The sequence below is a fragment of the Lissotriton helveticus genome, chromosome 2_1, assembly GCF_964261635.1.
Source record: "Lissotriton helveticus chromosome 2_1, aLisHel1.1, whole genome shotgun sequence".
NCBI lineage: Eukaryota > Metazoa > Chordata > Amphibia > Caudata > Salamandridae > Lissotriton > Lissotriton helveticus.
In genome coordinates this window covers 1,334,503,907-1,334,526,356 of record NC_136059.1, presented here as the reverse complement: position 1 = coordinate 1,334,526,356, position 22,450 = coordinate 1,334,503,907, and the positions used below count along the sequence as shown (strand labels likewise).

General features: G+C 46.7%; 1 protein-coding gene across 4 annotated transcripts in view; it reads left to right on the top strand.

Annotated features, from left to right (window-relative positions):
- UBA6 (ubiquitin like modifier activating enzyme 6) overlaps positions 1-22,450 on the top strand; it is a 1,111,768-nt gene that overhangs the window by 49,229 nt on the left and 1,040,089 nt on the right. For 2 of the 4 annotated variants that reach the window (XM_078676252.1, XM_078676255.1), the window contains exon 1: positions 11,989-12,105. The exons of the other annotated variants lie outside the window; for them this stretch is intronic. The gene's annotated coding sequence lies outside the window, so the exon portion shown is untranslated. Of the gene's footprint in view, positions 1-11,988; positions 12,106-22,450 lie in introns of those variants that run through there. 4 annotated transcript variants of the gene reach the window in all.

The window sequence follows — 22,450 nt, the reverse complement described above, 5'->3', positions numbered from 1 at the left end:
AACATACACATACCCCAAAATACGAACAAGGAGCTTATATGTGGTTTCTGGTATATGGTAGATAAACACTAGTTAGAGCACACCCGTGCTAGAATGATGCAAAGGAAACCGCTCCTATGAGAAAGTAGCACCAAGTTCACTTAGTTCCAATATACACATGTGTTTATCCAAATACGGCAGAGCGTAGTTCCAGTCACTACTGCCCTCCGCTTTGGTGAGCAATGTCCTTTGGCACTCAATGAGATTTAAACCAAACACGGCAGAGCGTGGTTCTATTCACCACCACTACCCTCCGCTTTGGTGTTTTAAGTCCATACACTCGAGTAGGTATCCAAACCAAGCCTTCGTGACGGCAGTGCGGAGGAAAACCAAAACACCGCCCCCTGCACTCCACCACTAATGCCAGAACAAGAAAGTTACACGTCCGCGACGTGTGGAAAAGCAATATAATGACAATCCTTTTTGGTGGCACAGAACCCTCGCAGCCGCGAGGCAAAAGGAAATCACGCTTGTTTTCTTTGCGCAAAAACCAAACAACAAACAAAGTACATCCGGATGAACGCGCTAGCCAGCGCGTTCCAAAACGTTACCAATGTCGGCTTCCACTTCCCCGCTGGATCCGATTGGAAGTAGAAAACCAAACGAAGCCCAAGGTGCAGGCAAGCGACCGAATCCTAAGACAGAACAGGAATCACTAGCACCGATCGTCGGACTCCACCCAGTGATATCCTGCTACTCCCGAGGTAGTCTGGGAAAAGTAGTTCTTCGCTAGAGGATGCTGGGAATTGTAGTCTTAGGCAGGCGCGCTGTCTAAAACCTGACAGCATGCCTCGGTTTGCGCGTCGCAATAATGAAAACACACGCGCGGGCACAAACAATTAAACGGGGCCAAGATCTGCAAAAGAAAATATTACTCACAAATTCCCCAAATCGCGAGCGAGGACCCGCATCGCACAATCAAATTCACAGGCGCGTGCGCGCGCCGTCAACAAACCACCGCCCCAACATACATTACCCCCAATAAAAGAAGTAACATAGAAGGGCACTTAACTCGCTGCTGCAGCAGCAAAGAAAGAGGAGGTCGTATTATGTGCATGGACAATTATACAGTGGACTGGATAGTGATTGGTGCAGACTGTTGGAGGGGGTTGTCCTTCCGGGGTCATGCCAGTTTAAAGTTTTTATTGGCTGCTGTTTATGTCAGTAAAGTAAAGAGAAGCATAATCTGAGCCTCCGTGGACTGACATAGAATAGGAGGAAAAATCATCATGGTACACAGAATTCAAGTCAGGGCTAATCTGTACCCACTCCACAGATCCATCCTCCATATCACTATGCAGTAAGTCAGCAAGGTGCTCACTGTATTTTTTTTTACTTTCCCTGCTTTAGCCAGAACCTTCACATGGAACACCCTTCTAGGTTCCTCTATGGCATCTGTGCCTACCAAGTAGTTCACCTTAGACAATTTCTGGTAATACCTTGTACACACACCACGTATCTACCAAAATTGGGGGAAATGGGCTTCTGCACCAACACCTCCTGATATTCAATCAGCATTGCTTTCTGGCCATACCATTCTTTCCTTAGCTCCAAGCTAGCCTGACACTTATTCTTCGCTTGACCCATGCATTGTTCTATTTACTTAAGGCTAATCACATGGTCCACCACATCCTTTTGAGGCGACTTGGAAGTTCCTTCCTACCCTTTCTTGATCAATGTGAACAGGCACCGCACTGGGTGCTCGAACAGAATTGCCAAGAGACTGAAATCACTCCCTTCTGCAGAATCTCCTTAACTTAACACTCAGCTGGCAAGTGGGTCAGGTTCTACAGACCCTCTCTGTATCTATGCCTTTCTTTTCAATAGAACAGAGGATCCAACCTATCCTGGATGTGCCCAAGTCTCCTGCCAATGACATGTCATAGGCCAGCACAACAGGAAGCTGCTGTGCACTAATGGAGTCACTAGCCTCTTCACCTGGCTAAGGATCCACTGGCTCACTGTCAGGCAGACTCCCAGTGATGGCCTCTTATTCTCCAGTGTAGATTTTCCCTATGTACAACCACTAGGAGGGGGGAGCGCAACAAGCAGCTTTTAATAGGATTGCAGAAAGCAAGAAGTGTTTTTGAAGCTTTTGAAGTAGTAAAACTGCTTGCTACATAGAAAGTCATCCCAAGTTTGGACTTTCATTTAACTTCCGCTGTGCTCTTTGATCTTTTGCCCACTGTAGAGGCACTTTTGGTAAACTGGGTGAGAATTAGGTCCTTAGATAGTTTTTGGCTGTCACAGCATGACTTTTCCTCTCTGGTACCGGAGCTATTGACCTCCTTAAAATTAGTTCAGATATTGAAGATCCTTATTTCCCGTGTCTTCTGTCATTTGTCTGGTCCTGATGAAGGTGGAAAAATATTCATTGAAACCTGCCTAAACGTTTTTTAACCTGTCTGCTATTGCTGGCCACACGGTGACCCTTCCTTTTTAACTAAAGGGCTTTATTGGGGTTTTAAGTACCTTTGAGGTTAGGGGGGCTATTTTGTTTCTTTTTTTGATCTGCAAATCATGTACATGTCTAAACAAGCATTTGCAATGCAATAGGTCTCGCATTTACGCAAGTTTGAGCTATTGACATTGCAAATAACAATGCCTTTTATTTTAGATTTTCGTTTCGAAACATAAATAAAAGGGCATTGTCATTTACAATGCCAATAGCTTAAACTTGTGTAACTGCGAGACCTATTGCATTGCAAATGCTTGTTTTTTTTTGTCCGCGGGACCTGATGACGCATCAGTCAGGTTGGCTTAGACTACATGAAACGTTTTGCAATTTCAGTGATTCTTTGCAGTTACACAACTTTTGTTAAGTTGGTGGAGGTCTTTAGGTCAAAGGTCAGCAATTCTGCTAAATAAACGTAAGAAAACGGTCTAATATTTTTTTGCTAAAACATTTCAGACTAAGGATGTAAGAAGCTAGCTCAACATGCTCCCACGACGTATTGTTAACATAATGCATATGATAACGCTGTTTTTCAGCCATGGCCAAATAATATAAAATCAGTGTCTATTAAAATTAGGGAATTCTTTGAAATAAGCCCCCTGTCCCTGTTCAAATGTTGATCAATGAACACGAATTACAATGCAAACACTGCTAGCACGTAGCAATAAACACACTGGTAATACTATTAGACTTCAGCAGTAAACAATGATAATACTGGCTTCACTTAGCAGCAACTAATGACTGTGACACTGCAAATACCTCCGGAAGTGAGTAATAAACAGCAAGCTAACAAGTCCACCAATGAAATGAACAAAAATTACTGCTAGCACCTAGCAATAAACACACTGCTAATACTAGTATAGCCTTCAGCAGTAAACAATGATAATACTGGCTTCACTGAGCAGAAAATAAATACTGTGACACTGCAAATACCGCCGGAAGTGAGTAGTACACAACGTGCTAACACGGCAACCAATGAACACTAACTATAGTGCAAATACTGCTAGTACTTAGCAATAAACACGCTGAATAATACTGTTTGCCCCGAGTAGTAAATACTACTAATACTGCTAGCTCTGAACAGTAAACACACTACTATTACAGCCCACCCTAAGGAGTAAAAACAATGCTAATACTTCTAGCCCTGAGCAGTAAGTACACTGTTAACAATGTGAGCAAAGTGCAGAGGACTGCTAATAATGTAAAGCACCGAGAAGTAAGCACACTATTAATACTTCTAGCTTTAAGCAGTAAGTACACTGCCAATACAGGAGGAAAACAGACTCCTAACACGGTCAGCACCAACAGGCAAGCATAACTCTTTACTGCTAAGTCTGTTCAGTAATTAATCAACCAACGAGCACAACACACACACACATTGTGATAAACTGTCAGAACTGGGCAGTAAACGTATTGCTGATACAGCACCAAGCAGCAAAACACACTGCGGGCACTGTCTGCACTAAGTAGTATACACACTGCTAGTACTGCCTGCACCGAGCAGTAAGCACACTGCTAGCACTGCCTGCACCGAGCAGTAAGCACACTGCTAGTACTGCCTGCACCGAGCAGTAAGCACACTGCTAGTACTGCCTGCACCGAGCAGTAAGCACACAGCTAGTACTGCTGGCACCGAGCAGTAAGCATGCTGCTAGTACTGCCTGCACCGAGCAGTAAGCACACTGCTAGTACTGCCTGCACCGAGCAGTAAGCACACTGCCTGCACTGACAGTAAACACACTGCTAATACTGCCAGCCCTGAGCAGCAAATATAATATGAAAATTGATGGAACTGAGCAGTAAACATGCTATTGATACCGCCTGCGCCGAACAGTAAGAACTCGGCCTGCACTGACAGTAAACATGCTGCTAATAGTCAGCCATGTACAGTAAACATTCTGGACATGCTGACAAAACTGAGCGAGAAACACACTAACCATAACGTCAGCACTGAGCAGTAAACTCCTGCTGCTACCGCCAGCACCAAGCAGCAAATACTCTGCTAATACTGGCAGCACTGACAGCATGCGCATGGACATCGTCGTATAGCGTCCTGAGACGCTATACGAGTCACTATAGGGAAAGAGCACTCAGGGCCGTTTCCACAATTAGGCAGGACTAGGCAGCCGCCTACGGCGGCAAAAAACATGAGTTTGTGCTGACCCTAGCCAACATTTCACAAGGCTGGTTCATTTGTAACCAACCACGCGTGCAGCCTGTGCTCGGTAGAGAAAGCGCTTCTGAACAACATAACGTAGTTGACGTATCTCATTCACCTCCCCCTCTGAAGTAGATGCCACGACTAGTGCCTTCTCTGAATCAGCCCTGATCAGTTTACTATCTTGTTCTGGTTGCTGCAGATCAGGAATGGTCCCCGTCTCTTTCTGAGACGGACGTGTAGCTAGGGCTCTGCTCAACAGAGCTGATGTTGTCCAAGTCATTTAGGCTTCTGGCGATGGTGCAAAATCAGGGGAAATCAAATTATTGCACGTAGGACATACAAAAATATTCTATTCTAACAATACAAAATTGGTATTTAACGGTGTAATTCGCATCAATACATCAAACGTGTCTACATTCATACAACAATCATTCTTTCATAATAAAACAAGGAACACAGACAAGGACATTAGCAACGGATTAATAATGTCTTATAATTTTTTATTTATAATGCGCAATTCTTCGCAAGACTATATAATCTTCTGTGGTAGCGACCAGCACAGTCATTAACACAGAAGATTATAGTCACAACCTTTATTCGATTCCAGATCAATCGTAAAAGTTCACAAGGAAAACAAACAATCATAAAATAAGACAATATTTACAGAAGAGCATAAAAAATATCTTCAGAGAGACAGTTAAACACCTAATTGCATACTTTTACATTGCATATTGTTTCCTTGTTATAAAAACTATTTTTATAAAACTAAGCTCAGAGCTGCAAATGGAACAATTTGCTAAGGAGTGTAAATAATGTAAACCCTCTTTATGGGAGCGGAAAAAGAAGAACAAGAAGATTATAGTCAATTGGCAAACAGTGGCTTAGTTATCATTATTTCTCCTCTACGCGGATTTGGGCACAAAAGTGCCTTCTTCGGGAAAGGCCACAAGGGACATCTGTGTCGAACCTGTAAATTTAAATAGTGTGTATGCAGTTCCAACCAATGAAGAACATATTTTATAATTTTAAAATGCTGTGTGTCTTTAGGCTAGCTGTAGAAAAGGCTACACATAATAAAAAGGATATATATAAAAAGGAAATATAAGAGAAAAGAAAGAAGGACCTCCGGTAGGGCTCAGATACATTTTAGCAACTTGAAACTAACGCACCTTCTATGTACACACCATACAGCCTAGACGGTAGTACAAGCATCAGTTCACCCCAAAATTTCTCTTCGCGCTATTTATGTACTTGCGTAATCCGATCTGGGTACAGTTCAGACTGGGAGCACTGGCCGTCACAGTCAGGTGTTTTTTAGGTCTCGGGCCTAGCGTACACTGCGTAGCAGTGTCGCGTAGCGAGAGTCCCTTTCCCGGGGTTTTGAAAATGGACCTAGGAATTCCCCACAGCTCGTGTGTGTTTCCTAGGTCCATTTTCATTGGCCTTTGCGTGTGTGTACTTTTAAAACAGAACACACGATAGGCCATGGGCGGTCACCTAGCTCCGCCCATGGCCTATTGGTGTCTGTTACGCGCACCAGAGGCTATATATCTTCAATTATCGCTGCCGTCAGGGCCACGGTAATTGAAGACATATGCTCGCAGTGGCGCGCGCGCGCATCACTCGCAAGCTTTTCAGGAGGGCCCGGCTCTGAACACGAAACTACAGCGTTTTGAGTTTCGTTTCTCGGGAAAGAGAAACCTGCGCTGTGTGCAGAGGCGGGAAGGGTCGGTGACAGAACGTTTGACAGGCAGCCCTGCCGCGCGTCCACCCAGGGCCCAGGTTAAATCGCCTCGATAGCTCCACGGTTCCCTCTCTGCTCGCAGCGCAAATGAGTTAAGAAGTTCATTACCACACACATCTATATCGTTTCTTCACAACACACTTACACTTTTGTTTCACACCATCTTTGCATTCATTTTTTTCGGCCAAACGCATAAACATTTCCCACCTAAAAATACCGAAACCTGCAAACCCCTGAAATGTAGGGTAGCAGGCACCGACGAGGAAGAGACCCCGTGGAAAGAAGGTAAAATAAAGACTAACATATAATGAGGAGGATATTCAGACCCTGAAACGGGGGCAGCGTCTAGCTCTCCATGATAAAGCGAGGCCCACAAGAGCAGCAGCGTGTTTCACACCATCACTGAAAGTTGCGGTAACAAAGTGTCCAGACAGCGAAGTGGGACGCTGTCTGTCTCCCCCGCCCGCCCCCTCCCCTGAGCAGAGGGGTCCTTTCAGGACAAGCTCCAGCACCTTCGCTGCATTGCGTCTTGTGGGGGGCGGTGAGCCCATGAACCCCTCCCCTCGCTGCCCCACCAGCCCCCTGTGCCCTCTGCCTGCATCGGTGGCACAGACGGGGTGGGGTCCACCCCAGGCTGGCAACGCCGCACCACGGGCGCTGTCTGCCATGCTTTCTAGGATGTGCCACAGACCATGGCCAGCGCTGTGTACCCCAGGCCCTGCAGTAAATAACCCCCTCCCCCCCACCGTCCTAGGGCCTTCACATGACCATGTTCACACAGGGATACGACTACGCAAGACTCGTCCGGATCCAGTCGTGCCGCCACAATCATTCCTGAGATTCGGTCTCCCTTCCCCTGATCACCGCCCGGATCAGACGCATCCTACAGCTTTCCACGCCCAGATCAAACCGGGCCACAGATTCAATTGCCGACGTTGTGACCAAGGCTAGACGTCATCTGTACATCTCCGCCTTCCCAGTCCTGACTATCCAGGCTCCCAGGCTGCTTCCGATTCACCGATCGCCCAGCGGCATCCACAGAAGAGTTTTCCAGCTATCCACAGCACTGTTCTTCATCCAACCCAGTCCTGAAGATGATCCCAATTAACGCAGATCGAAACGCCGTCGACCATTCAGCCGAATAATAGGCGATACCTGCAATGTGGCACTAGTTACATCCAAAACAAACTTTTGTGAAACCAATTGTAGCCACATTGCTTTGTATAAACCACTGTATATATTCGACACCAAATCACCATTGCGCCGTGTACGCTGATCACTTTGTCACTTGCGTCGCCACCTGGCACACCATATGCACCAAGTACAATTGGGGTTGTTTACCTACAGTGCTGCTACAACTGTAAACTACCTTGTTTTTCTAGATAAACATGATGCCCCTGGCACTTTCTACATGTGTATTGAGTCTCCTTATTTCTGTGCTGATAATGTTTTTTACATATCCTCTCTAATTAATCTAATACTTATACCAGTTGGGATACTGTTAGATCTGGGAGTCTCTAATTGGCAGAGGTAAGTACCTTAGACCAAGTAGGGACCCTTGCTTCTAGTCAGGGTGAAGGAATACACACAGTAGATAACCCCTGCTCACCCTCTAGGTAGCTTGGCAGCAGCCAAAACTGCAGCCAGAATGTCTGTCTTGAAGAGACTGTGACGGAGGAGCAAACATCGCTCTACTATGCTCCACCTGGGGCCCTACCCCGAGCGGCCCATCTAGAATTTCAAGCGGCTCCAAACGCTTACAACCTAGCCTGTCCTCCCCTGGACGAAACATGCCGTAACCCCAAGTTCCTATACTAAATCATCTCAGGTAAATCTCAAACCTGCCTCAGTCAACCGTGTTGCCAGATTTTTAGACCCGGCCCAAGCCCAAAGCCGCTCAAATATAAGCCCAAAATAAGCCCAATCAGACTAGTTCCAGCCCAAATTAGCAGGTCTGAAATTATGCACAAATTATCATCAGTAACAATTTTAAGGACAAATTTACATTGTATTCAATATACAGATGGTGGGAGGGCGTTAACTGGGCACCTGCCTTAATGCTACTCAATTTTAAGACCAGTCCTTACTGTGGCTGGGCCTGGGCTGTGTCTTGGACGAGGCTGGGGGCTGGGCCTGGCGTGGCTGGGCATGGCTGGTGCTGGGACTGGGCTGGTGCTGGGCCTGCCTGAGGCTGGGGGCTGGTGCTGGGACTGGGCTCAGGGCTGAGGCTGGGGCTGGGCAAGGGCTGAGGCTGGGTGCTGAGGCTGGGCCTGGCGGGTCCTGGGCTGGTGCTGGGCCTGCCTGAGGCTGGGGGCTGGGCCTGGTTGGTGCTGGGACTGGGCTCAGGGCTGAGGCTGAGGCTGGGTGATGGGGCTGGGCCTGGCTTGGCTGGGCCAGGGCTGAGGCTGGGTGCTGAGCCTGCCTGAGGCTGGGCCTGGCGTGGCGTGGCTGTTGGGACTAGGTTGAGGCTCACACAGCATCACACCGATGTTATCCACCCTCCGCTGGCTTCCCATCGAGGCTAGAGCTATCTACAAGACTACCTGTATCACCCACAAAGCCTTGCACTCCTCTCCTCGCCAAATAGCGAATAAACTGAAACTCTCGTGAGGCTCTAGTCTAGACCATCACGTAATGTGGAAAATCTACTGCTTGAACCTCCCACTTTCAAGAAGGAAAGATCGATGGCCCAATCTTTTTCAGGCAACGCAGTGAGAAACTGGAACTTCGTTCCGCCTCAGCTCCAGACCACCACCTCCTCCCAGGCCTTCGAAACGGACCTCAAAGTTCTACTCCTCCAAAGACACCTGCAAAAGTAATTCACACCCTCTCTATTATCTGAAGAAGACCTCCCATTACTGAAAATTCTATTCTCCATGACTAAGGAAGTGCCTTTCCAGTGTGTTCTTGTGGTTGGAGTGTCTGCCATTTATTGCAGTATTATCCTTGTACCCGTGTTTGGTACTCTTTTGTAACATGCACACGCCACTTTTCTCTTGTAACACACTGTTTGCTACCTCTCACATTTTGTTTGCTTTTGATACTTGCACAAGTGCCACCATTGCCTATGTAACGTTTGTTCTTGTGCCTGAGTGTCTAGCATATATTGCAGTATATTACCTCTAATTGTACTTTGTTTTCGCTTGTAACCTGCACACTTGTCACTTTTTCCTCCTGTAATGCACGGTTTGCTACCTCGTGTATTTTGTTTGCTCACAATTGTCACTTTTACCTCATGTAACTTAACGTCTGCTTTTGCAATTTGTTCACTTGTAATTTTCTCCTCATGTATCATTACTGTTCCTATTGTGAAGCGCTCTGATTGCCAACCACAAAAGTACAATGGGTCAATTTGCCTTTGTTGTGCGACCTTTGTAGACGTTTGTTCAGTCCCTTGACAGTCTAAAATTATTGTGAATATTCAGGACATGAACGTCACCCTCTCTAATGAACTTGACTTGGTAGCACATTGTTGGCTTAGATGTACAAAAATGGAATCTATTGGTTCTTCCTTCTTCTCTTAAATTGAATTTGGTGGGCATGACGTGGTAATCTTGGACCACCATACAGCCAACTCGTCATAGAGAAAAGTCTGGATTAGTGAATATGGCTCAGACGATGGCCACAGCTGAGCTCTGTTTCTGAGTTTCCATTTAGAATGTGCATATGTTCTAGGAGACAGAAGAGATGATTTACCTCAGCTACCCTTAAAAATAATTTGCGCTCCTCTTGAAACCTTCGGGTATATGTTTAACTTCTCTATCCATCTAAATCAGAAACTCTGCAGCTGTGTTCCTCAAGACCTGCCCTTGTGGTCTCATTGTCGGAGATTCATTTCTTCTCTGGTCCAGTAGCATCTGTGGCCTTAAGTACTTGGCCCAGACTCTCGCATCATGCGCCAGCTGAGTCGAGTCACAGCACCTTCCCATCTCTCCCTTTCAAACCGCAACAATACTTGCCTGTGAGAAAGAATTTGGATGACTTTAAAACGTAAATATCCCTGCTTATTTGTCACAGTTGGCTTTAAGGAAAATGTTGAATTATGGCTTAGCCTCTGGTGGTAATTAGTAGCTGAGGAGTGGAATGCATTGATACCGCAGAATGAGGTGTTTACTAGGCCTGTGATTTGAGGTAAGTTGAAGCACATCATAACGGTGCAGTTAGAGCGGGACAGCTCAGTTAAATCTGTGATCTCTATTGCTCTTGTCAGAGCAGTTCCAGGCTACAAACCCACTCCAGCACAGCTTTCTTCTGCCTTGAGCTTCCCCCTCTACCCAACCTCAATGGGGCCTTTAATTATTTATTTTGGGCTTCCGGGAGGGCGTGTGCCTTCTTGAATGATAGCTGCCTTTATCAAGTTGTCACCCAGTACTCTATTAGCATTGTTGGTGGCTTTCTTGGCCTCTTAGGTTTTAATACTAAAAGAGAGAATATTTCAGTGTTTTTTCTTTTTTGCTTTAAGTGAGACTTGCTGTTTGTCTTCTGTTGCACTCCTGTATCCTTTTCAATAAGAAAGAAGCACTCCTATCCCTGAAGGGTTTTCTTGGCCAACCCGACTGCACACCTGTTCAGAGGGACTTCAGACCCTGATAAATATACACACACATGCCTTAGTCAGGTCCGCACAGCCGCTGGCTGCTGCAACACGACCTCAACTGATCACCGATGACACTCTGGAACATTCAAGTGTCATCAGTGATGCAGCTGAGTGGACACGAGACCATTAAAGAGGCACAGCAAGAATAGTGTAAACACAACAATATGGCTGAGTAAAAGCTTCTGCTAATAAGAAACCCCCACCCTTAGGAAGGACGCCAGCAGGGCCGGGTAGGATAGGCATGCAAAGAGAACTTTCACACTCTTACCCGCTCTACAGAACCCACCGAGCTACCTAACCGGGGTTGCGGCCGCTCAGCCTGCAGTGGGGTGCACAGAAGATACCGTGTGCCTTTATGCACAATGACACACAATCTGCACTGTTTCCGCTGTAGTACTCACGTCTTGAGGGCCCTCACCCAGCCACCATAAATCTGCAGTTTGCCATCCCGGCGAGTCCTAGAGTTGGAGATGCCCAGGGCCTGCCCTAGCCCGGTGCCCAGGTACCCGAGGGGTGAGGCGCAGTATCCTAGAGTGCCAGCACCTTCCCCCGCGCGGTGCCTCACTCACACAGCTCCAACCCTCACAAGCCCCGGCCGGGTAAAGTTCAGCTCTCGGTCTAAAGAGAGCGTGCTCACGTCAGGCCTCCAGGCTCCAGTTAGTGACTGCTGTGCGCGATTGTGGGCGCCCGCCCAAGCCACTTTTTTACGCACAAGAACGCAAAAGTAGCCCCCCCGCCAGGCATGGGTTTTTCCCGCACAACGGGGGGGGGGTCTGTGCACGCTTGTGCGGGAAATAGTCCAATCTGGCAACCTTGCAGTGGGGCGGCCAGGTCCCAAGTGACCGGCTTGAACACAGGCACGTGCGGACCACGAAGCCAATCAGCACTTTCCTCCAGTCCGTTTTGCGCATTATGATTGGCTGAGAGTCCTCCAATGATAGCTCACCTTGGTTATTAGTGTTCCTCTAGTTTCAAGACGACTCTCGGAATATGTTAAAATGCGAGATAGGTTGGTAGGCGACCCGGAAGCGGTAAACGTAAATGCAAATCATCTATTAAATGATCAGCAACGGACGACGGACACTAGGCTGCATTCACAGACTGTCAGTGTAAGTACTAGGCTGGTGGTCACCTTAATGACTACTCATTTTTCATTACGTTAACACCAGGGGAAAGTACATGACATCCGTTGTGACTCAGATAAATATAAAATAAGTGTTACCTGAATCTCATGGCATCCTGTGAACTTGTACCAACGGACATTAGTTTCTATTTATGCCATAGTGGCATAGGAAATAATGCATGCCATGTCCGTACTGAAATGTGCGTGCCTCTATCAACGCTCTTGCCATATGGTTTGTGTGTCTTGCCCCTGATTCGTGAGTGTTATGTAACTGATGGTTTTGAATGTGTTGGTTAATGGCATTATCAATTGACTTAAAATCTTCATAATAATAACGGGAAAAAAGCCTGCAGTTTTCCATATTCTTCTGAGAAAAAAGTGTCTCGATCTGGCAGTGAAGACACGTGGTACAGATTTGTTTATGTTCCGCACTTGGTTATGCTCGCATCCTATAAATAGGCATATCGCTACAACCAGCCCCCCTTTCATCTGCTGTGCTCGCTTAGTGTGGATCAATTTACTTTTTTTGTTTGGTGAACTCAGGGGCACAAAAGCCCTAAAAACCAGAAGTGAGGGGCTAATCAAGTTGAGCAGAATGCAAGTGACATCATGGTGCGTGATGTCACAGTGCATGACATCACACGTGGCATCACTCATGACCTCACATGAAGAGACATCAGACCTTACTTGTATTTATCAGGTCTACCATGAGTACATTGGAGCCCATTATAATATTAAACAAATTAGATTTTGCTTTGGGGTGTGCCAAAAAAGTGACGCAGCCCCAATACAAAACCTGGGGCTCAACTTTTACATTTCATTTTTGAAACCTTGCCACAAACAAATTGGCATCAAGGAGAAATGTGGCAGTAAATCTGTTCTGCTTAGGTAGTTGTAAAGTCTGCATTTTAAAATATCTTACAGGATTAAAAGAGCTGCTGCAACGCTCTTTTGTGAAAAGGACAATTGACGGACAGAATGCAGAACAATGTCATACATTCACCCCAGTATAGCGATCTGGGCCTAAATCCATATTTTTTTTTGCTCACCATGCCATTGTAATTTGGACCCAGCAATATGCAAATAAGTCTTGACCCTGCGCCCATTGGGAACAGTCAAGCCCGAACTGCCAGGCCAGGTCCTCCCTGGACTGGAAACAAGCATCCTAGAACCGGTTTCGGGCTTTCAGCCCTCATCAGCCAGGATAGCTTGACTCCAGCGGCATGGAGAGCGCGGGACCCACGTCTGGGCATACCCGTCCCACTTGGGGTGACAAATGCAAAATGAACAATTGATGGACAGAATGCAGAACAATGTCATACATTCACCCCAGTACAGAAATCAGGGCCTAAATCCATCGTTTTTTTGCTCACCATGCCATTCCAATTTGGACCCAGCCATATGCAACTCAGTCTTGACCCTGCGCCCATTGGGAACAGTCAAGCCCAAACTGCCAGGCCAGGTCCTCCCTGGACTGTAAACAAGCATCCTAGGACCGGTTTCGGGCTTTCAGCCCTCATCAGCCAGGATAGCTTGACTCCAGTGGCATGGAAAGCACAGGGCCCACGTTTAGGTATACCGGTCCCACTCGGGGTGACATGTGCAAAAAGAACAAGTGATAGACAGAATGCAGAACAATGTCATACATTCACCCCTGTACAGAGATCTGGACCTAAATCCATCGTTTTTTTGCTCACCATGCCATTCCATTTTGGACCCAGTCATATGCAAATCAGTCTTGACCCTGCGCCCATTGGGATATCAGTCAAGCCCAAACTGCCAGGTCAGCGCTCTTTTGTGCCAACTAAATCTCAGGGAATAACAATAATGGTAAGATAACTCTGTAGGATGACGTATTTGCTGGAGAGATCTGTGTTTTTCCTCGACCCAGTTTGAATCAAAGTAGCGTAGAGGGTTAATATGTTTCTTGCAAAGCACATTATGTAACACACAGATAACATATACAGTGGAGGTAACAAGGTATTTGAGTCACATGTCCTTTTTTTTGTAAACATTTTTATTATAGTTTTATGATGCAGACAGAGTATATGATCGTAAATAACAACATTTACAGTTTTTCAACAAACAGTGACATTACAGTGTCAGTATTATGATTGAATGAGTATATTGAGTGTTTGGGTGCATTTATTGTCCCCCATACATGGCGTGTGTGGCTGGGTGGACTCAATCTGTATAGGAGTCACATATCCTTCGCAGCTCACTGTGCTAAATTAGAAGGATTACAATTTATGAACTTCAAGTAACAAAAGGATCTCTGTGTTAAAAGCAGTAACCCACTTACCATTTACATACAGCAGTAACCCACTTACCCATTTTATGTAAATGGGTAAGTGGGTTACTGCTTTTAACACAGAGATTCTTTTGTTACTTGAAGTTCATAAATTGTAATCCTTCTAATATAGCACAGTGAGCTATGAAGTACATATGGCTCCTATCCCTTGTTACCTCCGATGTTTTATGTGACACATCCTGTACGTTGATTTACACACATATGATTTATTGTCAATGTATAATGTGTACATGTGATGTAAAAGGCTCTGACACTCTGCATTGGGAAGAATAACGTATTGAGAGAAAAAAAACAAAATAGTGGCATTTAAATTGTTATTTGTGTAAACACTGGGACAGACCAACACACCTGACATTCTTACCTTGCACAGATATCTCTTATATACAGGGACTGAACAAAGTTAAAATCCCACCTCTCGTAAGTACCTGTGCAGTATTAAGCTGTGTGCTTTTGTTTCCCCTCCACTGCATTTAGGTGTGGGGCTCCCAATATCTCCCAGCCAGGATACTCTATCAAAAGGAGGCCTGGTTGCCCCTTAACTTTAGCTTTTGTTATGGGCACAGCTGGAATTGGATTAGCCAGTTTCCCGCCTGCATTTTGCTGCTCAGAATGAAAGCAGACAACATGTAGGCGATGCTGAATGTGTCCTGGTGTCTGAAAATGACACTGGGACAAGTTCAGCATATTTCTGTGAGGGCCAACCTCTTGGCTGGGTAAACAGCGTCCACCCTGTGAAAAGAGTGGGTGGCCGCTGTCTACCCGTGTGTACCCTCGACTTAAGCCCTGGGTGAACTGTAGTGCCCTTGAGTGTAGACTCCTGGTGCTCAAATGTCCTGCTCCAACGGGCCCGTGCTCGGTGGTTTTCGTTTGGACAAGGCCTCGAGAAGTCACATGTCAGTTTATTTATACTTTTTGCCGTGCCCAGCTACCAGGTGCGTGATGTGTGATGCCGTCCATAATACAGAGCTATGTGTCTTACTACATCCCTTCCACTTTGGACTGTTTCTTGCACCTCTTTTTCTTTTGCTTCAGGTAATCAACGAAGGAATGAGATCATATAGAGTCTAGCAATTTCTGACTGGGGGCGGGGTCGTAGGTTATAATGATGCACAAGACTCAAAGTCTTCTCTTGTCCAGAGATGGGTACAAAGTCCAGAGGCGGGTACCGAATTCATGGGCAATTGCCATGACGACACATTCAGATGCACTGGGCTGGGCTGACTTGATTGGATCGCAGATAGTGCAGGTGGTGGGCATGCGGACCATTCATTATTGCATTATCTGAGAGTCCTCCATGGCTTCCCTTAGACTCTCAGACGGGCCATTCGGGACATCTGTGGCGTATGAATATTTTCTTGAACCATGAGATGTTGCAAATAACTGTCTCTGCCGCTTTCTGGACCATTACCATGGTCCCTTCCATTATGGTTACTCAGGAGCACTTTCCATAAGGAATGCAGAATTTCCATTCAGGGTATTTGTCTTTCAGCAGTGCGTCGTCACCTTCCATCTATGTCTTGTTGATGGCTCTATGGCGCTTTGCAGCATTGTCCTTTTTTTCGTAATGCTGCTGGCTCACTTGGATGTCAAGACTACTTACTGCCTTGGAGGCCTTGAGACCCTTACGGGTTATTAGTCATGATTTACTTGTAACCTGATTGATCGTGATTGAGGATGCTACCAGAATGGTGTCTTTTAGAGTTCGCTCAAAAACTAGGGTAGCTGTGCCTAATTTTGCATCACTGTGGGGGTGTGTTTCTGTACGTTCTTAGGAAATTGTGGTGGTCCCATTCATAATCCTCCCCATTGTCAATTCCTATTCCTATCCTTATTTCATTTCAAAATCTTTATTTCGGTTGTATAAACCATAAAAGATACATAAAACAATTACTTCCAAATTCAAATACAAGTGATGCAATGAGGTCTAACATATCAGTGTACACAAGGAATATAATAAAAGGTAAATAATGAATTTATGTAGCCCTTTTGTTGCACTGGGCTGGGCTGACTTGATTGGATCTCAGATAGTGCAGGTGGTGAGCATGCAGACCATTCATTATTGCATTATCTGAGAGTCCTCCATGGCTTCCCTCAGACTCGCCATTTGGGACATCTGTGGCGTATGAATATTTTCTTGAACCATGAGATGTTGCAAATAACTGTCTCTGCCGCTTTCTGGACCATTACCATGGTCCCTTCCATGGTGGTTACTCAGGAGCGCTTTCCATAAGGAATGCAGAATTTCCATTAAGGGTATTTGTCTTTCAGCAGTGCGTCGTCACCTTCCATCTATGTCTTGTTGATGGCTCTATGGCGCTTTGCAGCATTGTCCTTTTTTTCGTGATGCTGCTGGCTCACTTGGATGTCGAGACTGCTTACTGCCTTGGAGGCCTTGAGACCCTTACGGGTTAGTAGTCATGATTTACTTGTAACCTGATTGATCGTGTTTGAGGATGCTACCAGAATGGTGTCTTTTAGAGTTCGCTCAAAAACTAGGGTAGCTGTGCCTCATTTTGCGTCACTGTGGGGGTGTGTTTCTGTACGTTCTTAGGAAATTGTGGTGGTCCCATTCATAATCCTCCCCATTGTCAATTCCTATTCCTATCCTTATTTCATTTCAAAATCTTTATTTCGGTTGTATAAACCATAAAAGATACATAAAACAATTACTTCCAAATTCAAATACAAGTGATGCAATGAGGTCTAACATATCAGTGTACAGAAGGAATATAATAAAAGGTAATTAATTAATTTATTTAGCCCTTTTGTTAAAAACATAAATACAATTTTAAATATGTTAAGAAAGGCATCTAAATTAAAAAGAGGGTTTTTCAGGTATTTGAATGTATTTCATAACCCATTTGCTTACGTTCAAAACAGTTAGCAATGTTTACAGGACAGTATTTATACAATAAAATTCCCTAATTAATTCATCATACGAGCCACCTCTTTTGAATGTATCTGGGGTTATTGAACAATTCATTAAAGCTTCAATCCTACTTTAGCCCTTATGAAACTCGCAGGTAGTATAAATTTGCTTGCGCCAAAGACAATAACTTGCGCTGTGTCAGACCTTAAAATTCTTTCCGCCTCTTTGCAAGATCGAATACCTAAATTTAAACAGATAGGTTTGATCCATTTTTTCCTTGGCTTGACATATGCGGAACAAAAAATAAGATATGCAGATCATTTTCTATGGTCTTGTATGCGCATAAGGAACACAGATCTTTGTCCTCATTTCCTGACTGATAGGTTACCCAGCCTGATATACCAGCGTTAGTGCTCAATATCCCATATCTAAATTTCATGTATAAAATTTTTGCCAATTGGGGACGTACCTTGTCCAGAAATGGCTCAAAGTTTGGTGTGGTAATTGCAAACACAACAGATTTTATCCACACTATGTGTGGGAGGGTATACTCAGACGTGAGTCCCTTGCTCATTGCACCATCAGGATTCAAGCAAGCCGGGCCGACGAAGGCTGTGATGCCAGAAACCGGTCCCCGGAAGCTTGCCTCCTTCCCAGTATAAGAATTGGCTTGGTAGTTTGGTTTGCCCTGTTCCCATCATGCACTGGGACAGGAACAGACTAATTTGCATATAGCCAGGTTCTGAGCTGGGATGGTGCAATGAGCTAAAAAACAGGTGATGGATTAAAACCATGATCTCTTGACTTGGTAAGAGTATTCTGCATCATTCAGAAACTCTGTCCATCACCACCCCCTTTTTCCAAAATCAAAGTTTGGTGTGTCCTTAAACGAAAGAAACCTACCCCCAGATTCATCAAACTCAAATTCTGCAATTCCTAAATTGCAAGAAATAGCGAATCGCAATTTAGAAATCGTAGAATGGGATTCAAGAAAAATTGCGAGGAAAAAAAAGCGAATCGCAATCAGCCGCAATTGCCGATTGCGTGTTTCCGAAAATCGCATAAAATTCCCAGAATCGGCCGATGCCCTTGTTGAAATTGCGATCTCGCAATTACCGAAATCGCAAATAGCAATCTCGCTAATTGCGAGATCGCAAAAACGGGAAGTCGCATTTTGAGCACAGTGATGACATCGCAACCAGGAAGTAGGCAGTTTCCACCCTCATTCTGCATTGTGAGCCTGAAGTGGAAGCAGCATTGCTCAGAGCTCCACTCCAGAGTACCTCCAGCTGAAAACCACGAGACACCCCACTGCAGAACATGTCACAGGAAGCTGCAGGGGAAACTTCCTCAGGAAGGAAAAGGAAAATAAAATTTTCAGAACAAGAACTTGAATATCTAATAGAGGGAGAGTGCAAGGACCACGACCGCCTCTTTGGGAAGGACTCCAGAAGGGTGCCTGAGGCCGACAAAAGGAGGATTTGGGTGTGCATCCGCGCGAAAGTAAATTCTGAGGGAGTGACCCAGCGCTCTATGGATGATTTGAAAAAACGGTGGTACGACCTCAGAGGGCGGGCCAAGGAGAGGATCGCAGAGAGGCTGGGGGAACATGTCGCAACAGGAGGAGGAGAGCCCACTGTCCCACCCAACACCCCACTTGAGGACCGAGTAGAGGACACCCTGCATCCCCAGGCATGCGTGGGGGTAACCCAGCTGGACTCCTCCCGACTCACCCAAGATTCACAAGGTAAGTGCTATGCGACTGCGACCCTGTCCCCTAACAATGGCCATGACCCCAGATCATCCCATTAGAAACCCCAGTCATGCAGCCATAGCACACCACAAAAGCCCTTTTGCATTGTGGGACATGTAGTCTGACCACAATTACCATCTAGCCCCATACAGCCAGACCTGTTCAGTGAGAGTCAATCCTGCAGCTTGTCAGGGAATGGTAGCCTGCATGCATGTAGCAACCTTCAATGTGTAAGATACATGTCATTAATCAACGTCCACTTTACATCACAGGTGGCGTTGAAGTACCCAGTACAGATAGCGATGCCCTACAAATTGAAGACATTAGTGAGGACACAGAGGGAGACGTCCATCCTTTCACATGACCAGGACCATCAGGGCAAGCTGCCGCACCAGCGGTAGTACCACCACCAGCCCCTGTGGCCAATGCCACCTCAGCGCCAACAGCCGCACCACAACCACAGCGTGTGACTCACACGTCAATGGGGCCTACAACAACAGCTGCAGCGCGAAAACAAACCCGCCGCACTGCCGCTGTGAGGAGCCAGTCCAGCGTACTGGTGAGGGATCCGCGCAATACCACACCACGCGCTGGCAGGGGAGTGAATGTGCGGGCACCTGGGCTCTCTATTGAGCGACATAAGCTCCACATCCACCAGACACAAGCCCGTCATCTTGCTGCAATACATCTCCAGCTCAACAAGACCGCTAGGAATGTTGGACAGCTGTCAGACAGGATGGAGAGGATGACCGCTGCAGTGGAGGCCAACAACAAGGCCATGTATAGCCAGCGGGACGTCAACCGGCGCAGACACCGGCAGTTGCTGACCCGCCTGTCTGCGTACGCGCGGTCAAATTGTATAATAGGGAATGCCACCTCCCAGCTTTTACGACGCTCCTTGGCCATGCAAGTGCAAATGGTCCAGTGCTGCCAGGATGTCGCAAGGGCACTGGAGCAAGTGACCACTGCAGTGCAGGGTATGCAGGCAACTGGCCATGGCCAGGCGGGTGGGGGGGGATGACACTAGTGAGGCTAATTCAAGCCACAGCAGCCAATCTGTGCCAGTGGTGATAGCACCCCGCCGCAGCACCAGGCCCTCTGCTGCCCCACGGACAAATCTGGAGGAAGAGCTGGGAAGAAGATTGGGAGCGTCCGCCCGGAGGCGCCATTGAACATTTGTAAAGTACCATGAAGGGCCATGCTGCTGAGACAAGCATGCCCTCCTCAAACACATGGGACATATGACTCAATATGGCTCTCATGTTACAGTGTGAGAAATTCCAACTTTATTGTGCAAAAAACAATAACAAATATTCTGTTCAAGTTAATCTGACTCATGTCAGTATTTCTCTTGTCATGCATGAGTGAAGTGTTGGGTGAGGGGAGTGGGTGCACTAGAAACAGTTATTTGTGATTTGGTTGCGGCGTCTGTGTCCTTCAGCTGGATTTTCCCCGCGTGCATGACGCGCATGTGCAGGTGGGCGGTTGTCCCCTTCCGACTCACTGCCAGATATTTTTTTTTTTCCCATCTTTTTATTTGCAGGATAACATTGCTCAGATATTACAGTACAGTTCAGCTCAGTTCGGCATATAGTCTAGCAACACATTGCAGTAATACTGTATTAGCTTGAGTTACTTTTCTCTTTTTCAGAACAGCTCACAACCCCCAACTTTTCCCACCCAACTCCCCCCGCCCACCTTCCCTCCCCGGGCACTTCTATCTAAGTACAGTGTGTTATCTATACATGGCAGTACAGTCTTCAACCTTCCCGTAATTTCTCCATGTCCCTGTCACAAAGCCCCCTAGCTCCCATAATCCTCAAGTCAGCCTAGGCTGAATGTCTTCCTATACAGTGCACCTGTGTCCGTGCATGAGTTGCTGTCCCTTGCCATCCGGTAGCACAAGGGGGCACAACTGAATCCGAAGGAGCGGCATGTCTAAAGCATTCAACCCATTTCAATCATCCAATGACGCGCTCCCGGTGGTAGTGTCCGCATCAGCCATTTCAAAGGATATCAGTACAGTGTTCCATTCAAGTGATAGGGGAACTCTTCTCAAACCTTTCCGCTCTTCAGTCTGTAGTGCCATACCTTCGGCCCTACCCCACCGCACTACGTCAGCATGCCACATGTCTGGGTCAGGTGGCCTGCTCGATTTCCACCTCATGGTAATAGTACGCTTGGCCAAGAGCAACGCCAGGTCGATGAACCTCGTGGCCACACTTCTCCTACGTTCGGTGGGTCCCAGTCCCAGCAGGCTAGAGGCTATGGTGTCGTATTGTCTGTTAGGGGACACTCTGTGTAATGCGGTGTGTATGGTAGCCCAAAAAAATCCCAATTTCGGGCAATCCCATAGCATGTGTATTAACCTCGCGTCCTCCATTCCACACCGGGGGCAGGAGTCTGGCGTGGCAGGGAACATTACATGTAGTCGGTGAGGCGTGAGGTATGCGCGATGTAGTATCATGAGTTGAATGAATTTAAACTTAGGGTTCCTCGAAACTCTCTTAGGAAATTTAAGAACACGCTCCCACTCCTTATCCCGAAACACCCGGCCTGCCTCCCCCTCCCACGCTTCACGCAGAGGCTGCAGCGATATCGCCCTCCCTGCGCGGATACCACTCGTAATCCATTTTGTTAAATTGCTCCCTGAGCCCATCAGGTGCATCATCGTATGTAGTGGGTTTACAATTGGTTCGTTACCTTCCGGCGCCCAATTCCGTGTAATGTAGCCGCGCACCCCTCCATGTAGCAAGAACGTCCCCCTAGGCGCGTGGTGTGTTGTGCAGAAGTCTTCAAAGTTCATCATGTGACCATCATTGAATAGCTCGCCCACCTGTGACACCCCAGCATCCGACCACGCGGTGAGCGCCCGTGTGGACAATATCCCCGTCCCCAGGGGGATCCCCAGCAATGGTATCGTGGGAGCGTAGGAAGAGGTGGGGGACGTGTATCTCACAGCTCTCCTCCAGCAGGCAATGGCCATCTTGAGCAAAGGAGGAGATTGCCCAGGGATCGCCGTATTAGGCAGTAGCAAAGTGTGTATGGCACCCCTTCCCCTGTGCTCTTCAGACATGCCTATTTCGTGCAGGTTGCGCCCCGCTAGCCAATATGCCAGCCACTGCAATTGACACGCATAGTAATACGCCAATAGGTCCGGAACTCCCATCCCACCAGCCGTCGTGGGTAGCTGTAGTTTTGCCAAACTTATGCGGCGCCTACCTCGTCCCCATATCAGCTCCGTCAGTATAGTATTCAAGGCTCTAAATACAGCAGCTGGAACCATAAAGGGCAAGTTCGTAAAGTAGTAAATGAGTCTTGGTAGTACCACCATCTTAGAGACGGCCACCCTGCCCGCCACTGACAGTGGCAGTGCGGTCCAGAATTGTACCTGTGAC